Raw genomic sequence first — 21,178 nt, 5'->3', positions numbered from 1 at the left:
CAGTAATCTGGCGACAGCCGAATTGCCACCTCGATGCGTTTAGTTGCAGACCGGCTCAACGAAAAACGTCCAGGACTGCTGAGAGGCGCTCTAGGAGCGGAGCAAACGTTGGGGAGAATACTATAACGTCGTCCAAGTAGCACAGGCACGTGGACCATTTGAGACCGTGAAGAAGGGAGACCATCATGCATTCAAAAGTGGCAGGAGCGTTACATAGACCAAACGGCATCACTTTGAATTCATACAAACTGTCGGGTGTTACAAAAGCAGTCTTCTCGCGGTCGAGATCGTCATCGGCAATTTGCCAGTAGCCGGAGCGAACGTCAATAGAGGAGAAATGGTGAGCACCATGGAGGCAGTCAAGGATTCATTAATTCGAGGAAGGGGATACACGTCCTTTTTGGTAACCTTGTTAAGGTGCCAATATTCCACGCAAAACCACCATGAGCCATCCTTCTTTTTGACCAGTACAACAGGTGACGCCCATGGACTACATGATGGTTCAATAATATTTTCGGCAAGCATTTAGCTAACTTCTGCGTGAATAACTTGACGCTCAGGCGGTGACAATCGATACGGGCGGCGATGAATAGGAGGGGCATCGCCGGTATTAATGCGATGTTTAAAAGCTGTAGTTTGGGCCAAAGGACGATCGTTAACGTCAAAAATATCGTGGTAGGAAAACAGAACGCGGTAGAGATCACGAGCGTGCTTGGACGGCAAGTCGGGCGAAATCATTTTCTGTAAGTCGGCGATGGTACAAGTTCCGGACTGCGATGGTAGAGGAGGATCGGATGAATTGTCGTCTATTGCAATAGATGCACTGAGTGATCTTCGAATGAGCAAAGCTGGGCCAGAGACAACCCGCATGGCAGCACTTGTGTCGTCAAGCCAAAATTGACCACTGGCAGGCAGACGCAATTCGCCGTAGTAGATAAAACTGTATGAGGTGCTGTGATCCCGTGTATAAGGAGGACGTCTTCCATAGGAGCCCCGATGTAGTGACTGTCGGGGACTGGTGGGGATGACACAAAGTCAACCTAAGTCAGTGCTGAAGGTGGAAAGCGAACGAAGTCGACGGAACTGAGGTGACTGGGGTGTGGTTCAGCGGCATCCAGAAAAGGCAGGTCAAGGCGGAGAGTACTGGCGGAACAATCGATGAAAGCAAAATGTACAGAGAGGAAGTCTAAGCCGAGGATGATGTCGTGGGGACAGTGGGCGATGACTGTGAATAGCACGATAGTGGAGCGATCGGCGAAGCAGACGCGGGCGGTACACATACCAATTACGGGGGCTGTTCCACCATCGGCGACACGGACAACAGGCGTCGTGGCGGGCGTGATTATTTTCTTCAGTCGGTTACGAAGGTCAGCGCTCATTACCGACAAATGCGCCCCAGTGCCTATAAAAGAAAACACAGGAACACCGTTGACTTGCACGTAAAGAAGGTTCAGATGAGTAGGAAACGTCAGTAGAGGATTTGGCGGCGTATGGAGCAATGCAGCGCCACCTCGAGGCGCTGCATCGTCTGATTTTCCGGCTGGGAGCGGCGTCCGAAGGGAGTCAGCGAATAGAAGCGACGGGGCTGGGGAAAGCGAGATTGTCGTCATTGGGGCGAAGGCGAACGAGAATAGGGCCGGTTCGGCGCAAGATAATCAGTGGCGGTATTATTGGAGCGTGCAGCATAGGGACGAGAAGGGTTACCGTGGGGGCGAGAGTAGCCAGCATAAATTGACTGGGTCGGGGAACTCCAGCGACTGCGACAGTGCCGAGAAATGTGCCCGATTCAATGGCAGTGAAAACAAATGGGCTTATCGTCAGCAGTGTGCCATTCAGATGGGTTGCGGAAACGTGGTGGGTAAGAAGATGTGGGACGGGGCGGAATCGAAGAAGCTGGGTGGGTATCAGGGCGATTGGCCGAACAGATGGTATGAAGACCCATGTTTGCGAACTCCTGGCGGACAACTGCCTGGATCAGGGAAACTGTGACTGCAGGTGCGTTGGAGGGACTGGCGTCGAAGGCAGCTGGATAGGCGGCCTCGATCTCACGCCGGACGATCCTGGTAACATCGCCAGTGTTGTTGAGACGATGAGCGCCGGCACAGAAAGATGTCGTTGGGGTGTTGGGCAGACGGGCAAACTGCTGGTCGGTAAGTCGGCTTTTAGCGAGTTCCAGGCGGCGGCACTCTTTTACAACTGCATCCACCATCGCCACGTTGTTGAAAACGAGCAAGTTGAAGGCGTCATCGGCAATGCCTTTGAGAATGTGGGAAACCTTGTCTGACTCAGTCATGTTTGTGTGAACTTTGCGGCACAGAGCCAAGACGTCCTGAATGTACGTGACGGAGACCTCTGTTGACGACTGAAAACGGCCGGAAAGCGCCTTCTGCACGGCAAGTTGGTGACCGAAGGGGCTGCCGAACAAGTCTCGAAGCTGTGTCTTAAGTGAATCCCAACTGGTGAGCTCATCTTTGTGCGTGTGATACCAAACTCTAGGTGTGCCATCGAGGTAAAAGACTACGTTGGCGAGCATAATAGTAGCGTCCCACCGGTTATTGCGGCTGACGTGTTCATACAGGCTGATCCAGTCCTCGACGTCTTCCCCATTTTTCCCGAGCATGCGGCAGGATCCCGGGGAGCGGGCAGAGTGATATAGGTCATCGAAGTGGCAGCAGATGTCGGAGCCGGCAGAGTCGAGTTGTCGTCGCCGGGAGCCATGAAGGAAGGCTCGACGTACCGTGCACTGCGAAGCTCCGTGACGAGGTACAGGGAACGTCCACCTCCGCCAAATATGTTTCGTAGGAAGGCGCAGATGAAAAGCTATATACAAGTATATTTACAAGAGAATACGCCACACTTGGCCATGAGGCAACAGCGCGCGCTAGCCTCTAATCGTCGCCATCGTCTTCCCACTGCTCGCCTCTTCGTCATCGCAAATACTGTTCCGTAGCAATATTTAGGTATAGAGCTTGCTGTGTTCATTAAATAACAAAAACAATTATACTTGGAGACAAGGAAAACAAAGATGGCAATTGAAACAAAGCAATGACACACAACCGACATTATAAGAGTATGTATGCAAACAGTTCGCACAGTGATAAAAAAAATAGCAACAGAATTAGAAACACTGGAAAAGGTCCAAATGACGCGTCATTTGGAATTGCAAGCAAGTTCATCAAAAGAAAGAGAAAATAAGCTTTTTATTGTGAGCAGAAAAATAATTCCCCGGGTTATCGCGGAAGGCGTCATGATTCATAAGCAAAACAATATTACCTGGACGGCTATCTTAGAGACGGATAGCACGTAGCAGTGGTGAAGACCCAACTGCGTGTGTCACATCGTACATGCAGGAATAGCTGAAGTCGCTGCGCAGTCAACGCGATGGAAAGGCGTGGTGTTGCAAGCATGGTAGGAATTAGCAGTCACGGTGAATTATTGGATTAAATGATAGCGAGGCAATGTCACGATGCATGTTCAACGACTGTAACGATAGTTATATTTTCGTTTGAAATATGCTTTACTGAGCATTCTAACTAGAAGAAATCAAATTAATTCTCCATTCTAAAAGGTTTTCAACGCTTCAATAAGGAATTTTTGATGTTGCCACCATATTGTGGGAGGCGTGCTTCAACTGAGGACAAGCAAGCATTACGCAGACCAGTTGACTCAAGGCAGAAGGCGCATTGCGCAAGTTACTATTCAAAAATCGCAATGATTTGAATACGTAGGTACGGGCGACTTATGTGCTCAATCCTTAAGTTCGGTATAAGGTGCATAACTAGACACTTATGCTGAGTATTTGAAGATACAAGATGTTGTCAGTGGGGCAGCTTGCGATATGATAGTTTTATACGGGTGAACGATTTTTTTTGCATTTTGTTGCGTTTAGAGTCAACAGCCTCGTATTACGTATTCGTTCGCAAGTTCGTATTCTCATTGGAGCTCTGGATAGTAATCACTATTATTTATCGGATGATAGATTATGCAATCGTCGGCAAATATTCGTATGCATGGAGTTATGTTGGTCGGAAGATTGATGATATAAATTAATAAAAGCAAAGGCCCAAGCTTCCCAGTGGAGCACTAGAAATAAAGTCAAATGGGGAAGAATTACGGTCATTAATATAGGTAAATTGGTAACGAATATAGACAATGTTACGGAGTCATGAAAAATTACGGGACTCTAATTCTAGCGCCCGAAGTTCACATATGAGGCAGTCATATGCAACACGGTCGAGTGCTTTAGAAAGGCCAAGAAAGATTCCGTCAGTGCGTAAGTGCCTGTTCATATTACAGTAGACGTCTCTTGTAAATTCAAGTACTGTGTCTGGCGCGCAATACCATTTCTGAAATCGTTTTGCTTGTGGAGAAACAAGCTGTTAGATTTGAGATTATAATAAAAGTATGAAATGAGAATATGGTCTAGTACTTTGCCACCAATGCAAGTAAGCGAGATTGGCATGTAATATGCACACGAGTTTTTACTTCTACTTCTGTAAATCGGTACAACTTTTCTTATTTTCAAGTCGTAAGTCAACATACCAGACGATAAGGATTGCCAGAAGATATGAGAAAATTATGCGCGAAATTTAAGTAGGTGCTCTTTAATAAAGTTGATTTTATTGACGATACAAGGAGAAAATATTTTAAGGCAATTTATGAGCGAAGCTACCCCCTCGACCATCATGTTCATTGGCGCCATGTATTCATAGTCAAAATCTGGAACAGAGTATATGTCTGAGCTTCCTCCTTTTGTGACTGCGGATGTGAAAAAGTATTTGAAGGCAATTGAGCATTTCCTGTCAGAAAGATAGCCTTCCTTATTGTAGTGTAACAAAGCACGGTTGCTCTCTAGCCTAGAGCTTATTGTTTTCCAAAACTTTGCAAAATTGTTCTAGCCTAGCCTGTCGTAGATCGCATGAAAAGTACTTATCTTTTGCGGCACATAGAATAATGTAATACGATTTAAGGTAGGCTTTGTAGTTATGCCACGATGAAGGCGTGCTTACCTGCATAGTGTTCCTGCAAAGACATTTTTCTTCTTCATGAGCTGAAAAGTCTTTGTAAACTAAGAATCAGATTTTTTAATGCAAATTTTAATGCGGGAAGTGTGCTTATGCGGTAACGCAGACACTTACTGTTCGAATAGTACCCAGTACTGAATACTATTCAACTTCGACTGAGCGTTTGTAAACACCAGTAGCAGCTGATTCTCGGAGAAAGTTTCTAGTTCAGGGGTGATGACAATGTTTTTTACAGGTATTGTTTTTGAGTCACGAAATTGTTTCCGTGACACATCAGCAACAGGAGAAGGAGCACTAAAGGTGAGTTGAAGTAAATTATTATCACTAATTTCATCCAAATATTCATGTGAGGTACTGTTGCAGGGGCTGTTGCAACCATTATGTCTACTCTGTTGTAGTCAGCGGTTGGCTGCGATACACTGAAAGTGATTGTAGTCAAGGGTCAGGTTGATGAACACAGTTGATATCTTACGTGTATATGATAACTTGGCCCAAGTTAATAAAAAATTTAAGTTGCCAAATACATGTCAGCCTTGCCTATCCTAATGCGTGATCCATTAGTAAAAGAGCTAGCCAAATCTGGTAGATGGTATCAACAGCCGATCAATATCTTCATGAAAAATAGTTTGCAGGCAACCCAGACATTTTTATTATCAGCACCAGTGTCGACTGCGATTACCGTAAGACGTTCCTTAATTTTAAGCAAGCACCGCTTCCCCATTCGCAAGTGAGACTATATCTAATGTACATACTTCTGAAGTCATACATTTCGTTGTCAGACATAGCAGGATGTAGCCAAGTCTTAGCGAAAGCGATAACATCAGAATTACTATCACCAAGAAAACTTGAAATGTCATAGCGCTTGTACATAAAGCTATGTGTGTTACCGAATAACAGCTGTGATGGTGGAACGCTTTCACTGTTTTTGCTGTTACGTGATTGCTCGCACGTTTGTCAAGGCATAGATATAGTTTCATCGCGATGACTCCGTTAGCGACGCTATCATATACGCACGTTTCGGAGTTGATGCGAAGCCTGTCTACCAATAACGTAATAGTTTTATTCTAAGTTGGATTAAATTTGATGAAGTTCCTTCTGTCCTGCCAAGTTGCCAGCCAAATATGTTTTTAGATAGAAAATGATGTTTCCTAAAGTTCTGGCCCACGCAACAAGATGTGTTCTTTATCTTTAAATAAAGCCATCTTTGCAATTATAGGCCTCTATATTTTTGCAAGAAATTTGTCAAGCCGGTGCAAGGGCGCTGAAATTGTTGACCTGAGTTTGTAAGTAAAAAATGTTGGTTATTTTATGTCCTTACGCTGCCCAATCCTCCTAAAGGTCATCAACCAGGTATAAAAAATCTAGATTGGAACACTGTAAGCTATTTCCAACGTCACAACTTCTGTATGTAATAGCCGTCACTTGGTTTAACACAACACTGACAACTTCAACATTTGTTCCGACTAGGGAAGCTAAGTTTCTAATGCCATACTCTAGCATTTACTTGCTTGATTTGGTTACAAGCTACTGCTTGCTTTTCTATACTCATTGTATTTCAAATTTCTATATGGTTTTCAGAGGCAAAATTGTGAGCAAAAGATCGACTAAAAGGCAACACATAAAAGTCGAGCGAATCGGCAAGAGCACCTCCATATACTTGACGCTGCTTTAAATTCCAGCTTCCACTTCGACTGCGGAGAGGCCAGGGAACACTTCTACATCGACTACGGCTCATTGCGCCATACACTCGTGGATACCATCACAAATTTGGACAGGAACGGGATTGTAGCGTCGGGCACACTCCCAAGGCAGTAGGCCATATACTTCGCATATGCCCAAATATGCCGCCGAACCAAGAACACCTAAATTTAGTGTTGACCGTGTTGACTCCTGCCGCTTCTCGCAAGAAACGCTTTTTTTTTTCGTAAGAAACATTTTTATAGACGAGCTGGCTATGCCGAATGCGCCATAAAATCCCTCCGGTACTTGCTCTTTCTAGACTGGCTTAGACGTTCGTCTCTCAGATCTCTATGACGAGAACACTGAACGGAATGTGACTGGGCGATGATGTTTTCTGTGGACACAATTACTCCTGCGTGTAGTGCACCTAACGTGAACATACGCGTATGGGGAAACATGCACATGCCGCTCACTACACTATATCATAGTCACCTGCCATCGGCCTCTACCTTCGTCTATATCTCCCACTTTGCAACAAGCTAGAGACACGTTCTCCACGCTGCTCTCTCCTTTGTTTTCATGGAAGTTTCCTTCTCCTGCTTTGTCCTTTAGAGTACATTAGTTCAGTCAGTTCTGGTGGGCCCCACGACAACGCTAGCAGACAATAATTGATTCTCTTAACGTGGCTTTAGTAGATTTCTATACAAGCATTCCATTCTTCCTTTTTTTTAGTTCGTATTCGAATAAGCATTTATCCCACAATGAGAAATGCTTAGCGACAGTGGTTCTAGTTCCATCTTTTCGTTTTCTACCCTTTCGTGTTTTTCCTTTTCTTTTTATTTTTCTGAATGACTTATAGTAACCTAAGGATGCTCTTTTTAATGCGTGCCTCAGCGCACATTCTTTTGATTGATGTGGTTTTCCTCTCGTGGTGCTGCTCACAATGCTTCCTTCGCTCACACGATGCACATCGTCTTAAAGATATGTTCTTTCTAGATTGACCCAATGATAAACTTTCTAATCGCTATTAAGCCTGCACTCTGCGTGCACCTTATAATAGTAATTTGCCTTTTTTATTCGTCCTTTCATGGCCAGAATATTTGCTGAACCTTAACGTACTCATCTGAAACAAGCTAAGCACTTGAACTAAATTTCCCGAAACATTTCTTGTACCGCGTATTATTCAAATATTCTTTAGACCTACTCCCTTCTTTTTATTCCTCTTTCTCCCACCGGAAGTCTGATAATCTCCTTCTTCGTCCACAAGCCATATGACGCATTCCGTGCAATCTACAATTGCGGCTCTTGCAGCTTTACGTCTATGCCGATAGTGACACATGTAGATTGTTTGTGTTTTGCTGGAGGCAACATTCCGCTAGTTCACCGCTGTCAGAAAGTAATCGCTAGATACTAGACGCACCTTTCTATACCGAATCTTTCACGAAAGTTCTCCCCAATTCTACAGTGAAATAATATTTGCCTCATCAGATTTCATTAGCGACGCGAATAGCGTTGTACATTCTGCAACCAACGCGAGCACCAGCGATTGCGCTTGAATCTACGACGAGCTATATGCAAAGGCCGACACGACTAACACGTAAATCAGTTTTTCGACGATCGATTTCTATGCTCGCAGCCATCGTTGTGCTTCAGTGCTACTTGTTCCTCTTGGAAGAAGTTCACAGAATAAAGAGTTAGTTTCTTCAGTCACATTTATGCTACTGCCTTGTTCTTAAACGTCACTACAACGTAGCATGTGGTCGAGATGCATTATTATGTACTTGACGCGCCCTGCAAACCGTGAAAACAACGTCAAGGTCGCCACGAACCCGCGAGCTAGCCGGTTGCTGCAAACAGAGCGGCCAGAGCGCGGTTTTTAACCCGAGATTACCAGAAAGATCAAGCCCGGCCAAGCCTACAGACACTATAACAGCACCAGTGTCGCCTATCCGACTGCAGCAACTAAGCGAGCCACAGATTTCCCGCAGATAATTGGCTGAAGACCCGGAAACCTGGCTTCAGACACGCGAAAGTGGAATGCAACTGCGACGACAAGTTGCGCCATGCTATTTCTCTTTGGACCACGCTGCTCGGACTTAGTTTGAGGATCGAGAGCCAAGCCTGGCCACATGGGATCTGTTTCGCAGCAGCGTCCAACAGACCTTTACGAACGTCCTACGAGGGAAAAGGGTGGAGCCGTGCCAGCAAGCCGAATGTACGTACTTAATGAGAACATCGGCATCATTACCGAAAAGATGGCCCTTCTTTTCCGCCACGCACACCCTCACATGTCTGAGAAGACAATTGTTTTCCTCATGCGCGACGTCGAGCAAAAACTCTTCGCCAGACTTATGCGGAAGCCGCCGAAGACCCCTATCGGAAATTCTGACAAAGTCGACAACGATTGAGAGAAGGATAAAAATGCGTGCCCAACTATACAGTCGCGGCTCGATGCCAGACTGAGCACTAGTCCATGCATTTGGCTCCGAGGAGCTTTGCGAGACCGTCAGGGCCGTAGTGCGGGAAAACTACGAAAGGTGCGTGTTTTCAGCGTTGCCGCTCCAGGTTGCTTATCTTTTTGACATCGTCATCCAAGAGCTTGAGCAGTCCCTAGGAGTACCAGAACTGCAGCCTAAACCACTGCAACCTCTTCAAGAAATGATAAGCTACGCCACTGCCCCCCGCTGTCACGTTTCCTCTCCTCGTCCGCCTGTCGGTGCCCCAAGAAACATCAAGAAAGACCTATGGCCGTGCGCCCGACCAGCGCCCACTGTGCTATCATTCGGAGAAGGGGGCCATGCTTACCGCTTATGGCCATGCCGCGAAATGGGACTGCGAGGATTCTTCATATACGCGCCGCGTCCACAGCAAGCCGAACAGCCTCGTGGCAACGTCGACTACCTTGCTGCAAGAAAGGACGACGACCGTTCCATTTGCCATCGTTAAGCCACTACTCGTCGCTGCAGGGCCGATCATAGTTGAATGCCAGAGTTTACTACAACCTCCCTTCGTTACGCGTTCAGCGCACACCTAGTGACAGTGACGAGCATAGATTTCCACTAAACAATGGTGTAATGTTACTAAACCGTGACAACTGGTTTAGTAAGAGCAAAAGCCTAGGAATAATTTTTTTCAATTATTTTCTCAATATATTGCACCACGAGACCAAAAACAAACATCAGAATGATTCAAAATTTCTGTCTACCATAAACAGAAGAGACCAAGTGGTCTACTCATAACAAGAGGATCCTAACGATCGAGTCATTGAAAAAATAACCCGACAGAAATGAAAGGTAGAAAACGTAAGCCCCAACACTGATTCCAACGCGCGTCCAAAAATAATTGCACTGAAATCGAACAAAGCTTGTCTCGTTATGAACTGGCCCTAAAGCGGAACTGATCAACTCATCAACACTCGTAAAAACGCGCTAACCTCCCAGATTATATGCAACAATGACACAGCCTACGTTCCAAGACTACACCTCTCATCCCGTAAATATTCCACATGAAATAGCGCTTATAACTTGAGCTGAAAAGGCTATCAATCCTAAAGAAATGCGGTATTCCTTACGCCTCTCAAACGTTCAGAACGCATCCGAAATCAATGCAAAGAAATTACCTTGCAACACGTCTTTACGACTTCTTTATTCGCAAGACCCGAATGCACCTTCGTCTTCCAGATGAGCTCGAGGGATCCGTGCACTCTGGTGTCGCCGGGAGGTGAGGTCGCGAAGATGGCAAAAGTCATTAACTCGCTTGCAGCACCTCGTAACTGATACTTTCGACCAGAAACCTTCAAATATTGGGAGAGTGCTCATATGAACCTTTCCAGAACCGCGCACGTTTTGTCCCATTGTTTACTACGTAGTCACCTTTCTTTACCCCAGCGAGTAATCAGCCACTGTAACAGCTTATCGTACGCTTCACCGTGTTTCTCAACTTACAGTGCGCGGTCTGCGATGTGGTCAGGCGGCATCACAGACATTCATCGGGATTTCCTCAAAATTATTTCGTTTCCATCGCGTGTCACGCCGGTTTCAAATCTCGTCAACCACCAGATCATCGCATATTTCATGCTCGGATTTTCCACGCCCAGAGCTCCATCTCTGAGCTTGGCGTTTTTCGTCTCGCCCGAGTGCACCTTTCTTGGTATGCGCCTGCATCTTTTGTTTGACATGCTTCGCACAGCCTATTGGGGTTCACAATGTGTCTGTCTTTATAACAGAACATGACCAGATTTAACATTTTTTCAGGAAGTATGCTTGTCGTGATGTCTCCCTTCAGGTGACCCAGCTTTATCACTGATATCGACAGCACTCCAAACTTCCTGCTGACCTTCAAAGTTGGCCTATGTACCTCTAAAGCGGGAGAAACAACGTTAAATTTCCTCTCTGTTTGCGCTACTAACACCACAGCTTCTTCAGTGCGATGTGATATAGCCATACCAATGTTAGCTTTATTCTTGAGAGTTTCGGCTTTGTCACTATCGTCTTGGCTTTCGCAATCGGCAACTCATTCTAACGCGGGAATACTTCCGCTCTCTTCAATAATTGTCTCCAGCTCGCTGTCGGTTACCCGCGCGTTTGGCTCGTCTCTCTCGAAGCTACCTCGGAATCTGTACTTGATTCTTTAACCGTTGCTCATTAGGGCACAGACCTATCAGTTACTGAGTCACCTCACATGCTTTCGAATAGGTTAGCGTCCTGAAAACTAAACCATGGGAAAGATGCTCTCTTACTCCTTGAGCATCAGCGCTGACCTATTTGAAAATAAATAAGCAACTTTCTCCACCAGCTGGCCGAAACTGCCGCTGGCGTGCACACTTGTGTAGAGCGCCATATGTTTCTAGCGGAAAAGCCTCCGTTAGTGTGTGTCACTGCCATCGCATCTTTTACAACGATCTTTAAACTAGCCACCTAAATGCCAGCTTTACCTTCGGCAGGCTCGTCTTTTTCTCTGTCATCCCAGCCTTCGCATTCGGCCTTACCTGTAACATCAAAGTGCTTCAACAAAGCCTTGTTGACCCTGTCATAATATCGCGCTTTCCCATAGGACAAGCGCTTCAGAACACGCGTCACATTAGATGGCAGCAGCACTACTTATCTCTTGGGCAACTGCCGGCTCACATCCTCTTTCTAACACACTCGTTCAAAACTGACGAGGAAATTAAGGGCGAGCTCTCCTGCCCTAATTGTTTGGAGATGAAGCAATGCCTAAGCGCCTGACTTTCCCGTTCAAGCTACCCTACAAGCTCCCGCTACGTTGTACCATACCTGCCTCTTACTCCCAAAGAGAAAGATAAAGTAGACACACTTCTTCGGAAAGCATACAAGCAAGCGCTCGGCCTCCCACCGGGAACCGCCACACTCAAGCTCGAAGCCCTAGCAGTTCGTAACACAATAAGAGAAATAATAGACGCCCACCTGACAAACCAACGAGAACGCCTAGACTTCACACCAAAAGGAAGAACGGTCTTAGCACGCCTTGGCTACACCACGCAGAGCAAAAGCCAAGAGCAAGCAATCTCTCTGGCCCTGAACAACTCGAAGCACATCAAGGTAGTCCACATCCCCAGGAACATGCACCCGGAACAGCATGCCGGTGGTCCCCAAGCTCGCGCGAAGACACTCCGGACAGTGTACGGCAGCCTTTACTCTTCAATATACGCCATGCCACGCAGTGCGCCAAAAAAAATGCAGCCATGACGATCATCGTTGGCGGCGATAACCTTCGAGAGGTGGTCTCGATGACGGTCCGCGCGGCCAACGCCCTCGAAAGGTAGGAGACAATCATCGCCTTGGTCATCACCTCTAGTCTAACGAACGTGCACGTCACAATTATTACTGACTCCCAGACAGCTTGCCGTAGCTACGCGAGAGGCAGAATATCTTCCATTTCCCACAGATTCCTCTAACAAGCTTCCGAATTGCCGGACGTTCTAATAGTATGGACTCCAGTACACGAGTCCCTCCATGGAAATCAGCGTGCGCACGCTGTAGCCCGAGCTCATGCCTCCCGGGCGCAGCAGGAGAGGGATTCGGCCGAATCTAAAGAGCCCGTACCTTTACAATACAACGCCGTACTACAACGGCACACGTTGAACCGACGACAACACCCACCTCCACACAAGACGCTCTCACACCAAGACGCCATAGCATAGTGACAATTACAAACCAACACATACCTCCATTTAAGCAGACCGCTGTACATGCATATATAAACCTTACTACACTATGCTCGTACAAATGCCCCTGTTGTAACGACTATGCCTCCTTACATCAAACCACACTCGCGTCAAGCAAGTCGGCGATGGGGCGAAGCACATATTCACTGTCAGTAACCCGTGGCGCTGCGGTCAAAGCTACTTAAGTGACTGCCTCGGGTGACAGACGCACATCTTCAAGCGAACACAAGTGCGGTGGGGAGGGTGCCCGTAGCATCGGCGAGTTGAGGCAGTTCCAACTGAAGAACGCCGGTTGAGCAGTCGATGAGAGAAGAATGATTCGATAAAAAGTCCAATCCAAGGATAGCGTCGTGAGGGCAGTTGTCGATAACAGTGGGCGACAGTGTCGATGAGCGCTTGCACAGGTACGCCATCTATTTTAACATCAACGACACTTCTCTTTGTAGACACAGACACAGGATTTGCTACAATAGTAGGCAACGCAGCCCACCTCCGAGGGCTGCATTTCTTAGTTTTCCGAAAGGGTGTGGCCGAAAGCCACAGTGGACGCGAACGTGTCTGCCCCGAACGGGAAGATGGGCGACCTATCTGCGCTGAACGAGACTGGTGTCCGCGCGGCGAGAGTGAGCGACTGTGTTCCAAGAAGAGTTGTCGACACTGTTAGACTAGGGGGTGGGTGAAACATTGCGGGCATTTTCATCAAAATGGCTCAGGTTGGTCGGCGTGCGAGGTGTTGAGGGCCACGAGTTCCGGCAGTATGGGGCGACATGACCACTGCGGTGACAGGTGAAACATATTGGCTGGTCGTCCGCAGTTCTGCACTCAGTAGGGTTGCGATAACGCGGAGATAAGCGTCGGGGTGGAGCAAGAATGGTACAAGGGCGTTCATTGGCTCTGGGGTTGACGACAACACAGACAGATTGTAGACCAATGTATTCACGTTCCTGGCGAACGAAAGCTTGTACGAGGGGAACTGAAAAAGGGGTAGCATTGGGACTACGCGAACAGAAAGCTGCGGACACCATCGCGTCCAGTTCACGCCGAACGATTAGCACCACGTCCTCTGATGGCGATGCATGCTGCTGTGCGGATTTATCTTCACACGTCAACGTTGCGGCAGTGTTGGGAAGTCTCGCAAATGGTTGCAGGACGCGTCGGCATTTGACCTGCTTGAATTATCGGCGCTCTTTGATGATAGCGTCGACTGTAGAGCAGCTTTTGCACATGAGGACATTAAAAGCGTCGTCAGCAATTCCCTTCAGCACGCGCTCGACCTTCTCACCTTCTGTCATGTCGTCATGGGCTTTACGACAAAGCGCCAGCACGTCGTAGCAGAGACCTAGGACTCCGTGTGGAATTAGGCACGGGAGGCCAGTTCCTGCTTTGCGGCGATATTACGGCTGGCTGATTTGCCAAACAACTATGGTAACTTCTGTTTGCATTGGTCCCGGCTGGTTAGCTCCTCTTCGTGGTTTTTGAACCACGCCTTTGCCGTGCCTATTAGGTAGAACAACAGGCTAGCTTGCATAAGCTTAGCGTCCCATCTGTTGATTCCACTCACGCGTTCGTACATAGCCACCCACTCTTCAACGTCGGTGCCATCGGTCCGGCAGAAATTTCCGGGGTCCTTGGGCTGCACAACCACAACCAAAGGTGACAGCGACGTAGCTGGCGACGGTGACGTTGGAGGCGGCAACGACGTTGACCCCGCGTGCTCACCGTCATTCATGATGACGACGGTGATGTGACGTCTACTGTGGAGTTCCGTTTACACCTGTGGTATCCCACACCTACACCAATATATTACGGCGATGTTGGGAGTATAGAGATTGTATTCACAATATATATACAAGCAAGGCAACCGATTGGTAAGTTCTCCCAAGCAACGAATGACCTAATAAAGAAACGACAAAGAATGAAACAGTTTAACTCGAGAGATAATATAGAATTCGCGCAACTGTCAAAACTTATCAACAAGAAGAAAATAAAGATATCAGAAATTATAACGTAAGAAAGACTGAGGAAGCAGCATGAAATAAGTGAGAAGAAAACTTGACATAGGACAAGCCAAGATGTATGCACTCAAGGATAAGCAGGGCAATATCATCAGCAATTTCGAAGATATGGTGAAAGGAGTGGAAGACCCGTATACTGACCTGTACAATACAAACAGCAGCCACGACGCCTACTTTAAAAGTAGAAGACGATGAGCGAGAAGCGCTGGAGCGACGGACGCTGGAGCGGTCCGCGTCTCGTTCCGGTGCGCGGGAGATGTGCTGTTGTCGTGACGCGGGCGGTGAGCGGCGTCCCCTCACTTTGCAGCCTTTAGTACCGGTCATGTGGGCGCCTCCACAGAGTATGCAGGCTGGGGTGCATGTCGGGCTGTCCTCTCGGGGGCTCGGGATACCGCATCTTGAACAATTGTGCGTACGCTGAAGGGTACACACATCCGCGCGATGCCCTGGTTTTCTACAGTTTGTGCAAGCGTCCAGGTGTCCTCTGTATAAACTGCAAATATGGAGTCCGCCTCCGTAGGAGATGGTTCGGGGCACCAGACCCGTCTGGAAGGTGATAAGGATCGAACGAGTCCGTCCCATGCGGCGTGCATCAATGATGGGGACGCTATGGTTGCCACTGATGAGGTCGTCCAGAATCTGTGCTGGGGTTTCTTCCCAGTAGGCGTTAGTGATCACTCCTCTTACTCTACCATCCGGTGGGGGGGGGGGGGCGATGTAGGCGGTGACGGCGCAGACTTGAGTTCGAATTGATAGTTGTTGGATGGCGACCAGGCGTAGCGCGTCAGCTTTATGCGGGGTACTCGTCGTGCAGGTATTGTTGAGGGGGTGGATAATCAAGCTGGTGGCGTCTGGTGCTCCTTTATGTTGCACTAGCTTCTCTAGCTCGAGTCACTCAGCGTCTCGATCGCACCTCACGCGCAGTTCGATTTTTTTGCTTGCTTTCCGCCATCACCTGCCAAGCCTCACAAGCTTCCTCGACATTCCCCTCTTCGACCTGCATGACGTCAAAAACTGTTTTCCTTGTTTTTGCAATGCCAGTGAAAATGCCCGACTCTTCGCAAGTTTGAAGGAGATCCTTCACTTCAAATTTGGTCATGGAAATCTCATTTGCTTTTAAATATTACCCTGCCTTTAAAAATAAAGTACCCTAACTAAATATGATCGATTCCTAAAGTACCCTAAATTCCCTTCCAGTACACCGTATTCTTTACTAGCATCTGTCTGTGCTAGAGGGACCTGGCGATATGAATAGACAACCTCAGGATCTACCTAGCTCCTTTTTATCGCTTCCATCAGGAGAATGCAAAATTTCTCGCTGGTCGCACACATTCCTTTTTTAAGTTGTTTTGCTAGCCCCACCGAACTCCTCAAAACTGACTTTATCATAGTGCAAAACTTGTAATAGTTCTTTTTTTTTTACTTTCAACGGGTCAACAAAAATACCCCTCTGCTCAGAAATCTCGAGGGGTTCTTGAATGTCAATCTTATCTGTCTCTACCATGCGCACTGTGTTTCTTCCTTACAAGCAATTCAGAACGCGAAACTCGCTTTATTGGTCTCCGAGACAAAATCACAAGCAATGCTTAGCACCACTACCGAATTTCTGCGCTAATGAGCTTGTCGAATAAAGAAGCAGGCACGCAGCATGCACTCACCACACCACTGTAGCCAATGCCAGGCGATTCCGTGGGCTGCCAGTCACTATTGCGGAATTTCGGGTGCGAGCAGCCACGAAGGCCTCATGACTTGTGCTATAGCAGGTGTTGCGTGAAAGAAAAGTCCAGAGCGACGTCCGACCGACGAGAGAATCAGAATTTATGCAAATATACATTCAGATTTACATTTAGAGGCTCACAATAAAAAAGCTCCTCAGAGCGTGGTGCTGCCCGCTTAAATAAAATTATTTTCCTATGTTCCCCATACTGCCCCAATTATTAATTGTAATCTTGTTAGCAACAGGAACGGAGAAATTCTCTTGTGTCTAACTCCGGGGTCGATGCACACGTTTCCCTGAATGCCAATGGCGACAGGAATGTGAGCCTGCTACCACCGTGCGCTGAGATGTGGTGAACGTCCCTTCTAGTGACTCATTCATCGTGAAACTTGGAAAACTTCGGAATTGATTAAGCGATGTGAAAACACGAACGGGCTGTAATAAACACAAGCGCTCTCAGACACACACACACGTCCTCAGGTGCTGGTTCCGTTATAGGCTCCCAGGGGTTGAACCGACAACGAAGCGACATGCAGGCGCTCTCAAGCACCTTGATTATGCTGCTGATTTTGCTGGTTAGCTCTTGGTAGCTAAACAGGCATTAAGTGACATATAGGCGCTGTCAACTACCTAAGGCAGCACTGGTTTCATCCTCAGCTCTATGGCTTCGAAAAGACGAGCAACCGAGGATAAAAGTCTCAAGCTGCTTCCTCGTTGGTGAAGAACCTTTTCTCCGGAATGAAATACAGGCATAACAAGCGCAAGTCACCGAACCAACTGGTATCGGCAGGCCCTTTAGGAAGCTGAAATAACCGCAACGTAACCTGGCAAGTGCCAGGAGCCTATAGCGGATGATATGCAGGTGATCTGGTGACGTGATGCGTGGACAAGATAAGTATTGTTCGCGCATGTGTTCGACACCTTTAAATTGACACTACAGGCAAATATCAAGGCAAGTGATAGATTAGTACTCGAGAATCTCTAAGGCGTCAATATTATCTCGAACAGGGCCTTAGTATTCTAGAAATTGGGCTGAATACAGGATCCGATTAGAGACTACCCCGGCACATACAAGTACTTGTCCGATGACGAAGGCAGTCCTTATTTAAATTGTACCCCTAGTACTCAACCAGTCTTCATAAAACCATCGTAGTATTACATTATCAGACGAAAGCAAATGCTACTTGTCCAGTTGCATTTCATTAAAAAAAGAAATCGACTGCATTACCCTTGACAATGACGCAGGCTGTCGAAAGTATTCATTTTCCTTCGGCTCTGCGCCACCAACGTTTTCGCGTTTAAGTAGTTTCGTTATCGCGTAGTCTTGATCTGGTTCTGCTGGTCTGCGAAATTCGCATAAACTGCAAGTAGCAGATAATTTCACTTCCATGTGATGTCCCGGGATGTCCGAACGGTACACGCCACTGGACCACCACCCTCATCATCATCATCGTCATCATTAGCCTGGTTACGCCCACTGCAGGGCAAAGGCCTCTCGCATACTTCTCCAACTACCCCGGTCACGTACTAATTGTGGCCATGTTGTCCCTGCAAATTTCTCAATCTCATCCGCCCACCTAACTTTCTGCCGCCCTCTGCTACGCTTCGCTTCCCTTGGAATCCATTCCGTAACTCTTAATGACCATCGGTTATCTTCCCTCCTCATTACGTGTCCTGCCCATGCCCATTTATTTTCCTTGATTTCAACTAAGATATCATTAACTCGCGTTTGGTCCCTCACCCAATCTGCTCTTTTCTTATTCCTTAACGTTACAACAATCATTCTTCTTTCCATAGCTCATTGCGTCATCCTTAATTTAAGTAAAACCCTTTTCGTAAGCCTCCAGGTTTCTGCCCCGTAGGTGAGTACTCGTAAGACACAGCTATTATACACTTTTCTCTTGAGGGATAATGGCAACCTGCTGTTCATGATCTGAGAATGCCTGCCAAACGCACCCCAGCCCATTCTTCTGATTATTTCAGTCTCATGACCCGGATCCGCAGTCACTACACGTCCTAAGTAGATGTATTCCCTTACCACTTCCAGTGCCTCACTACCTATCGTAAACTGCTGTTCTCTTCCGAAACTGTTAAACATTAATTTAGTTTTCTGCAGATTAATTTTCAGACCCACCTTCCGGCTTTGCCTCTCCAGGTCAATGAGCATGCATTGCAGTTGGTCCCCTGAGTTACTAAGCAAGGCAATATCACCAGCGAATCGAAATTTACTAAGGTATTCTCCATTAACTCTTATCCCCAATTCTTCCCAATCCAGGTCTCTCAATACCTCCTGTAAACATGCTGTGAATAGCATTGGAGAGATCGTATCTCCCTGCCTGACGCCTTTCTTTATTGGGATTTTGTTGCTTTCTTTATGGAGGACTACGGTGGCTGTGGAGCCGCTATAGATATCTTTCAGTATTTTTACATACGGCTCGTCTGCATCCTGATTCCGCAATGCCTCCATGACTGCTGAGGTTTCGACTGAATCAAACGCTTTCTCGTAATGAATGAACGCTATTTATAAAGGTTAGCTATATTCCGCACATTTTTCTATCACCTGATTGATAGTGTGAATATGGTCTATTGTTGAGTAGCCTTTACGCAATCCTGCCTGCTCTTTGGTTGACGGAAGTCTAAGGTGTTCCCGATTCTATTTGCAATTACCTTAGTAAATACTTTGTAGGCAACGGACAGTAAGCTGATCGGTCTATAGTTTTTCAAGTCTTTGGCGTCCCCTTTCTTATGGATTAGGATTATGTGAGCGTTTTTCCAAGATTCCGGTACGCTCGAAGTAATGAGGCATTGCGTATAAAGGGTGGCCAGTTTCTTGAGAACAATCAGCCAATTATCCTTCAACAAATCTAATGTTACCTGATACTCCCCAGCTGCCTTCCCCCTTTGCATAGCTCCCAAGGCTTTCTTTACTCCTTTCGGCGTTACCTGTGGGATTCCGAATTCCTCTAGACTATTCTCTCTTCCATTATCGTCGTCGGTGCCACTGGCACTGTATAAATCTCTATAAAACTCCGCAGCCACTTGAACTATCTCATCCATATTAGTAACGATATTGCCGGCTTTGTCTCTTAATGCATACATGTGATTCTTGCCTATTCCTAGTTTCTTCTTCACTGCTTTTAGGCTTCCTCCGTTCCTGAGAGCATGTTCAATTCTATCGATATTATACTTCCTTATGTCAGCCATCTTACGCTTGTTGATTAACTTGGAAAGTTCTGCCAGTTCTATTGTAGCTGTAGGGTTAGAGGCTTTCATACATTGGCATTTCTTGATCAGATCTTTCGTCTCCTGCGATAGCTTACTGGTATCCTGTCTAACGGAGTTATTACCGAGTTCTGTTTCACACTCCTTAATGATGCCTACAAGATTGTCGTTCATTGCTTCGACACTAAGGTCCTCTTCCTGAGTTAAAGCCGAATACCTGTTTTGTAGCTTGATCTGGAATTCCTCCATTTTCCCTCTTACCGCTAACTCATAGATCGGCTTCTTATGTACCAGTTTCTTCCGTTCCCTCCGCACGTCTAGGCTAATTCGAGTTCTTACCATCCTATGGTCACTGCAGCGCACCTTGCTGAGCACGTCCACATCTTGTATGATGCCAGGGTTAGCGCAGAGTATGAGGTCTATTTCATTTTTAGCCTCGCCGTTCGGGCTCCTCCACGTCCACTTTCGGCTATCCCGCTTGCGGAAGAAGGTATTCATTATCCGCATATTATTCTGTTCCGCAAACTCTACTAATAACTCGCCCCTATGCCATATGCCATATGCCCTGGCTTGTTTCCAGCCTACTTCTTGCCTACCTTGGCATTGTAGTCGCCCACAAGTATAGTGTATTTTGTTTTGAATTTACCCATCGCCGATTCCACGTCTTCATAGAAGCGTTCGACTTCCTGGTCATCATGACTGGATGCAGGGGCATAGACCTGTACAACCTTCGTTTTGTACCTCTTAAGTTTCACAAGAAGACCTGACACCCTCTCCTTAATGCTATAGAATTCCTGTATGTTACCAGCTATATTCTTATTAATCAGGAATCCGACTCCTAGTTCTCTCCGCTAAGCCCCGGTAGCACACTTTTCAAGCCCCGTGCCCGCTTTTTAGCACTGTATATGCTTCTTTTGGCCTCCTAACTTCACTGAGCCCTATTATAACCCATTTACTGCTCTCTAATTCCTCCAATACTGCTGCTAGACTCGCCTCACTAGATAACGTTCTAGCGTTAAACGTTGCCAGGTTCATATTCCGATAGCGGCCTGTCCGGAGCCAGGGATTCTTAGCACCCTCTGCTGCGTCGCAGGTCTGACCGCCGCCTTGGCGGCGGTCAGACCTGCGACCCGGCCCTCAGTCCGGCCTGCGACCCGGCCTTAGACCTGCGACCCGGCCCTCAAACCCCGGCCCTCAGTCCCCAGCAGTTGCTTCGCAGCTGCTGGGGACTGAGGGCCGGGGTTTGATTGTTGTGCTCATATCGGAGGTTGTGGCCAAGTGCTGCACCAGGGTGGCCAATCCTGCTCTGGTGAAGGAGTGCGTTACCGGTTCTGGT

General features: G+C 47.1%; 1 protein-coding gene across 4 annotated transcripts in view; it reads left to right on the top strand.

The window, feature by feature from the left end:
• Nucleotides 1–21,178, top strand: part of LOC142584913 (kunitz-type serine protease inhibitor bitisilin-1-like) — a 64,790-nt gene that overhangs the window by 6,765 nt on the left and 36,847 nt on the right. Inside the window, exons 2-4 of one of the 4 annotated variants that reach the window (XM_075695262.1) lie at nucleotides 2,318–2,459; nucleotides 5,260–5,324; nucleotides 6,241–6,307. The gene's annotated coding sequence lies outside the window, so the exon portion shown is untranslated. The remainder of the gene's footprint in view (nucleotides 1–2,317; nucleotides 2,460–5,259; nucleotides 5,325–6,240; nucleotides 6,308–21,178) is intronic. The other 3 variants (XM_075695260.1, XM_075695261.1, XM_075695259.1) reach the window with 3 other exon arrangements.

This window comes from Dermacentor variabilis, chromosome 6 (genome assembly GCF_050947875.1).
Source record: "Dermacentor variabilis isolate Ectoservices chromosome 6, ASM5094787v1, whole genome shotgun sequence".
NCBI lineage: Eukaryota > Metazoa > Arthropoda > Arachnida > Ixodida > Ixodidae > Dermacentor > Dermacentor variabilis.
Note: the sequence above shows the minus strand (reverse complement) of the source record. Positions and strands in the feature narration are given on the sequence as shown.